Raw genomic sequence first — 7,612 nt, 5'->3', positions numbered from 1 at the left:
TTTCTTTCATTATTAGTAAAAAAAAAAAATATGAATAGATTTGCTCACTGTTTGTCATGGGCATTTCCTGCCTAAGTTTGCCCATTTTGCCAATGAAATAATCATTAAAATAATTGGCAACATCAAATGATTTTGTGATGAATAAGCCATCTGATTTGATGAAAGATGGAGTTGAATTTGTCTTTCTGCCCATAATTTCACTTAAAGTACTCCAAAGTTTTTTCCATCATTCTGTACATCATTGATATTGGCTTCATAATACAGTTTCTTCTTCTTTTTGTTGAGTTTAGTCACATAATTTCTCAATTTGCAGTAAGTAAGCCAGTCAGATGTACAGCCAGACTTATTAGCCATTCCTTTTGCCCCATCTCTTTCAACCATACTGTTTTTCAATTCCTCATCAGTCCATGGAGCCTCAACAGTTCTAACAGTCAGTTTCTTAACAGGTGTATGTTTATCAATCATTGGAAGAAGCAATTTCATAAATTCATCAACTGCAGCGTCTGGATGCTCCTCATTAATCACATCAGACCAACAAATATTTTGAACATCATCCACATAAGAGGCACAGCAAAATCTTTTGTATGATCTCTTAAACACTAATGAAGTACTAGTATAATACAATAGGGACTAATAATGCTGTAGTACTATTATAATACAATAGGGACTGGTAATACTGAAGTACTCGTATAATACAATAGGGACGGATAGTACTGAAGTACTAGTATAATACAATAGGGACTGGTAATACTGAAGTACTAGTATAATACAATAGGGACTAATAATGCTGTAGTACTATTATAATACAATAGGGACTGGTAATACTGAAGTACTAGTATAATACAATAGGGACTGATAGTACTGAGTACTAGTATAATACAACAGGGACTGATCATTCTGAAGCACTAGTATAATACAATAGGGATTGATAGTGCTGCAGTACTTGTACAGTATAATACAATAAGGACTGATAGTTTTGGCTATGACTATTATCACCTTGGGTCACGGATTTACAGTATAAGGTATTTAAAACATTATAAAAGAGTCTGTTTCTGTATAATCTTATGAATGTATTCTTACCAGGAATATTATTTACATAGGAAAATTTGCATTGGCAGCACATGCTTCAGTGGTCTGGGAGTGTTTATAGCCCTGTGAGTTTAACACTTCATGACTGAGAGCTGTCCTTCATGACAACAGAACACACAACAACCATGACTTCTATCACCATATTCATCTGGATTTTTGTATTCTACACGAAGGGTAAAAAATAGAAAGTTATATGTTTTTATGCTAAAAAGTAAGCAATGAGCAAACTTAAATTTTGTTCGGAATGTGCTATTAATTCCTGGTGATGTACAATTATTTTTTTCTCTTTGTTTCAGAATCCAGTGGACAGTACACTGTGACTCAGACTCCTACAGTGAAAGTTGTTCATGTTGAACAGACAGTCTCTCTGAACTGTAAAACCAGCAGTGATGTGTATGGCTCTTATCCCTGCCTAGCCTGGTACCAACAGAAACCTGGAGGAAACCTAAACTCCTTATTTACGGTGCTACAATACTTCAGTCTGGGACTCCATCTAGATTCAGTGACAGTGGATCTGGGAGTGACTTCACTCTGACCATCAGTGGAGTCCAGGCTGAAGATGCAGGAGATTACTACTGTCAGAATTACCACAGTAGTGGATTGTTCACACAGTGATAGAGAGCCATACAAAAACCTCCCTCAGTCAGACTGCACAGTGACTGTACTGCTACAYCTGGGACCTACTGCAGGTGCTGAGGGGGAAGAGACAGTGACATGAAACACTGATCAGTAGAGGAGGTCAACTTTGAAAATGGTTAGAAAGTATCATACAAATCACACGTTCTCCAACGTCGTCATCATCATTATCATCATCATGGTTGTAACTTGTTATATTGGACATGAACTGAAAGTGTATATACAAGTTATTTGTAGTTTTGGACGACAATACCAGTCCATATGCAGAGTAAGATCTACAGAAGTAAAAAGAAAAGTATCAGCCCCCCAAACCAATTCCCTACATGCACTTCACCACCAGTTCTTGATGTGATCATCTAGCATGTATTAACCCTTTTCATGAGCTGTTAGATCTGTGAATGAGACATGATGCTGGGCTCAAACATGACACATTTATGTAGAGACACACTATACACTGTTATCATAAAGTATAATATCCATTTTATCTGTCATTAATTACATGGTGGCATATCTGTAATGTCTCCCTCCCTGAATCCACCATAGAGGTTAAAACCAGTCCACTCCCTCACATCTGGCCCAGTCCAGGGTATTTCAGGCAGTAAAACTGTTCAACTGCTAGACTAGTAGCTGTGGAAGTGAAACAGATTTGCAAAGACAGGGCTGGTTGGTTCTGCTTGTCCCAGAATAGAGCAGCACTGTCACCAGATGTTCACCCTGTCCCCAGGAGGTTGGAGGTAGAGAAGAGCAGGGGAAATATAATGGAGAAATGTGACTACACATTGTTGAAAACCATTTAAAAAACATCTCATTTAATAAAATCATAGGAATTAAACATGATAAATATGTGTTATTGAAAGTAACTGTTTTTCAGTGTGATTTCTGAGAGCAGATCTTAAAGTCTTAAAGGTTTATTATCAAATATCTCTAACTATTATCACTGGTATTGGTGCTACAGTATAACAGTATCATTCAGTTGTAGAGTATTTGTTGGATRAGATGCCCTTTTCATTCTGTTTGAAAACATGAGAGTAGCTATATGCTACAATGCTGAAATTATAAAAGAAGCTGAGTAATCTAAATTAGTATGAAATGTTCTGCCTATTCATGAGATAGTGATGACTGGAATCATGATTCAATTAATTATTGGGTTATTTTCTAATCAAAACAAGCTTTATTTGAACTCCGAGTCAAGAAGACATGTACATGTACAAAATAGTTCATTCAGCACACAGCACTACTGATATTATTCACTAGTATACTGTAACATTCAGCTCTAAAACACTAATGTTTCCTTCACCAGCACCATGTGGGGACTCTAGCCTCCTACAATGGCTTCTCCGGTCTCTAGTCATTACTACAGTGACTTCTCCGGAAGGTGGCTGAATCACTGGTGTCGTAATAGGTAACCCTGCAGGTGTATACCATTCCCTCTTCCCAGCGTGCCTTGCTCAGGGTCTGGTGCTGCTGCGGCTGTTGCGGCAGCCCTTCTCCTCTTCTGTGGTGGTCAGGACCTCTTCCGTCACCTCCGCCCCATCCACCTCCCAGCTCACCATCGCCCCCTGGGGGGAGTAGCCACTCAGCAGGCAGGCCAGTGTGGCCGAGCCCCCAGAGAGCTGCTCAGAGGACAGGAGGGAGCAGAGACACTGTGGAACTGACAGAGGGACCAGCTGGAAGAGTGGAGAGAGGAGGATCAGCTACTACTACTAAATAATATAATAGAGTGTAGGGAAAGTGCTAGTACTGAAGTGCTAGTATAATACAATAGGGCAAGGGGGGGAAAAGTCCGGCCCGCCGGACACTTCAATCTGGCCCGCGAGACATTAAAAAAAGAAGGTAGTTACAATCTTTTCTCATCGCTGCAACTCCCATACGGACATGGGAGAGGCGAAGGTCGAGAGCCGTGCGTCCTCCGAAACACAACCCAGCTAAGCCGCACTGCTTCTTGACACAATGCCCACTTAACCCGGAAGTCAGTCGCACCAATGTGTCGGAGGAAACGCCATACACCTGGCGACCGTGTCAGCGTGCACTGCGCCCGGTCCGTCACAGGTGTCACTAGAACGCAATGGGACAAGGAAATCTCGGCCTGCCAAACCCTCTCCTAACGCGGACGATGCTGGGCCAATTGTGCACCGCCTCATGGGTCTTCCAGTCACGGCCAGCTGTGACACAGCCTGGGATCAAAACCGGCTCTGTAGTGACGCCTCAAGCACTGCATTGCAGTGCCTTAGACCGCTGCGCCACTTGGGAGGACCCTGCAAATCGATTTTAACAAAGAATTGGTCCCCCCAAAAATGCGGCCCTCCGTGGAATTTCAAAATCCCAATGTGGCCCTGGAGCCAAAACGTTTTCCCACCCCTGCAATAGGAACCGGTAGTAGTAAATTACTAATACAATACAATAGGGACTGATAGTACTGAAGTACTAGTATAATGCAACAGGGACTGATAGTACTGAAGTACTAGTATAATACAATCAAATCAAATCAAGCTTTATCTATACGGCACATTTCAAACACGGAATGCAACACAATGTGCTTTACAGGAAAAAAACMAATAAAAAACAATGCAAATAAAAGCTGAAATATTTACTACACAACAAACATAAGATATAAACAAAATAATGACACAAACTGAACAACAAAAAAGCACCCTAAGGAAAAGCAAAGCTAAAAATATGTGTTTTAAGACCTCTTTTAAATATGTCCACATTTTCAGTCCCCCTCAAGTTTTCAGTCCCCTCTCTGGCAGGCTATCCAGAGGCTGGGGGCATAGTAACTAAAGGCTGCCTCTCCATGCCTCTTGGTACTAGGCTTTGGGATGGTTAAAAGGCCAGTGCCAGAGGAACTGTGTGATCTACTGGATACATAACTTAAAAGCATGTTTGACATGTATTGTGGTGCACAATAAAGGATTGATTTAAAAAACAATCTTAAAATGAATTCACAGGCAGCCAGTGCTGTGTGCTCTCCATCTGGTCTGGTCTTGGTCAGGACAGTGCTGCAACATTTTAATCACATTCCTAATGTGTGATTCGAAATTTTGTTCCGAATCGAAAATAACATCTAGGTTTTTTACCTGGTGTTTTATCTTTATTGCCAATGAATTAAAATGTGTGGTGAGATTCTCTCTCTATGCTTATATAAACTGAACAGTACCGAACCCAAAATCGAACCTTGTGGAACGCCACATATGATAAGTATTTTCTCTGAGTTAAGTTCACCAAGGGTGACAAAAAACTTGAAACTGGTTAAATTGGTCCTAAACCAATTTAGAACTGGACCGGAGAGGCCAACCCACCAGAAAGACATCATGGTCAACAGTACAATACGGACTGATAGTACTGAACTACTAGTATAATTAGGGGCTCAACCTTGGTTTTAGAAGTGTGGGGGGGGGGCATAATCCAAAACGGGGGGGGGGGTAGATCAACTTCAAAATTGCAGCTAATTGTGGCTTCCGTCAATGTAATTGTCTGCATCATTTCCAATCCCCCATACTTTCACTAGTAAAATATAATAAGACCAACTTGAAGACCCCTGTATGGGAATGGAAGGACCGGGAAGAAACTCAACATAGCATATCTGACTCATTCTTTGATATCTGTGAGGAGTCAGCAAGGCTTTAGGGATAAGGGTGAGTGGACGGATTGGGATTGGGCCAATCTTTCTCACACACTCTTTCCCTTTGACTCTGATCCATCCAGAGGCTGTAGTGGGCGTGCCAGAGGACAGGAAGAATATCCCCTGGGTAGACGGCGAGACGGTGATCCTCCTGGAGCTCTGGGGAGACGACACTGTGCAGCAGAACCTGAAGCGCTGCCCTCACAATGGTCACATATACTCCGAGATTTCGGAAAAGCTCAACATCCGTGGTTATTACAGAACTGCAGAGCAGTGCCACACCAGGATAAAGCGCTTGAAAGCCGGCTATCGGCAGTGTCAGGAAACCATCAGGTAACCATTGCGTTTCAGTTTCTATTATTGATACATTTGTCATGTTGCTAATGTGAATTGGATTACAGCTATGATTCTAATTTTGCAATCTCTCTCTACCCATGTTGTTCCTAGTTCATCTCGATCTGAGCAGGTTAATTTGAAGTTCTACGATATTWTAGATCAAAATCTTGAGAGGCAGCCTCCCTCCACCAGCACAGTGGTGACAGACTTGACCAATGACATAACAGAGGAATCAAACAGTGACTCACTTCAAGGTAAAAGTTCAGCTCATTTCAAACTAGGCAAACTTTCTATTGACACCCAGCATGGCTATGTCAGATTGAACCCTGTTTGTTATGTATTTAACTACTGGTTCTACTGTAGTTGCCGTCCCCTCAACACAAGTTCCTTTGCCAAGTCTAAACAGGGACACTTTCATGTTATTGGGCTGTTTTGTATTTAGAGTCTACAGAAGCGGACAACTACACCACTTCTGAGAGGATCACACCAGGCTCGTGGTCGGATCCTGAGACCCTGGCCCTCATTGACATCTGGAGGGAGGACGAGGTTCAGAGGGTGCTGAGAGACTTTGTCCACAACGGCCCTGTCTACATGGACATATCAGAAAAGATGCATGACCAAGGGTACTCCAAGACCTCAGAGCAGTGTCGTTGAAAAGTCAAGTCCATGAGATACAACTAGGAATGCAGATACGGTTATCGATAGCAATCAACCATAGAAGTTAAAACCAGCCCAACCCTTCTCTCCACATCTGTCCCAGTCTAGGGTATTTCAGAGAGTGAAACTGGGTCATCACTACTTAACACAGAAATAAAGTCATAATTCTGACTAAACCCCACCTTAAATTTAAGACCAAAAAGCTAATTTGTCTAGGCAATCTTGACTTGTGGCTGTGTTATCAGTTGGAGTTGTGGGAGTGAAACTGAGATTTGCATAGGCAGGGTTGGGTGGTTCTGCTTGTCCCAGAATAGAGCAGCACTGTCACCAGATGTTCAGCCTGTCCTCAGGGGTTGAAGGTAGAGAAAACCCAGGGAAGCTACAGTGTAGACCACACATGGTTAAAAACCATTAGCAGAAACAATTGATTAAATTCATATTAGTAAATAAACATTTGAAATAAATAAGTTATGGAAATGTACTGTTTAGCAGTGTGAGTTCTGAGAGCAGATCTTAGGTTAGGTGCCCTTTTAATCAAAATGTGTATGAAATGTGCTGCCTTCATTAGACAGTGATCACATGAATCATGATTAAAGTAGATTTTGTGGGTATTTTGTGGTTATGTACCCCTAGAGGAAACGCAACACATCAATTACATCAAAACAAATCACTTTGGAAATGACTTCTAAAACTGTATATGAATATAAAAGTTAGATTGCAGAAAGATGAAGAAAACATAAACAGCAATATGATATTAAACAGATTACAAGTATAAAGTATACAAGTATGTGTTTAATTTTAGCATTACTTTGTCATACAGATATGTTTTTAGGAACGTATCTGATCAGTGTGGTGGCATATTTCTGCTTTACCAAATGAGGAGAGTTACACTTAAACTACATCTTTAATAATAATAAGCTTTGCAATAGCATTTGACTTTCAACAATTCACTATTTCTAATGAACCATTGAGAAGTACCACCAGAAAAGTACAAAGATCTTTTATAGCCAAGATACACCCCTCTCAACTTACACTGACGAACCACAGATCTTAGGAACAGTTCACAAAGATTAAGATTTGTATGAATGATATCTATAAAACATAGCTGACAGTTACTGCTGTGTCAACAGTTCTCATTGTAAAGACCAGTGGCTGGCCCCCTCACTCCAAAAGGAACCGTCTCTCCCTGGTACGGCATAGAACAGAACCATTAGCTCATGTTATCTGGAATGCTCTTTAGGCTTTATCACCCCAAAGACATCGTAAAAATCT

The 7,612-nt window shown here is 41.0% G+C and overlaps 1 long non-coding RNA gene across 1 annotated transcript; it reads left to right on the top strand.

Moving 5' to 3' along the window:
* The first annotated feature begins 1,182 nt into the window (after positions 1 to 1,182).
* On the top strand, positions 1,183 to 2,566 carry LOC139029442 (uncharacterized). The gene is made up of 2 exons (XR_011481742.1): positions 1,183 to 1,263; positions 1,386 to 2,566. It is a non-coding gene; the product is annotated as an uncharacterized lncRNA (long non-coding RNA).
* Positions 2,567 to 7,612: the final 5,046 nt, after the last annotated feature.

Source organism: Salvelinus sp. IW2-2015, linkage group LG3 (genome assembly GCF_002910315.2).
Source record: "Salvelinus sp. IW2-2015 linkage group LG3, ASM291031v2, whole genome shotgun sequence".
Taxonomy (NCBI): domain Eukaryota; kingdom Metazoa; phylum Chordata; class Actinopteri; order Salmoniformes; family Salmonidae; genus Salvelinus; species Salvelinus sp. IW2-2015.
Note: the sequence above shows the minus strand (reverse complement) of the source record. Positions and strands in the feature narration are given on the sequence as shown.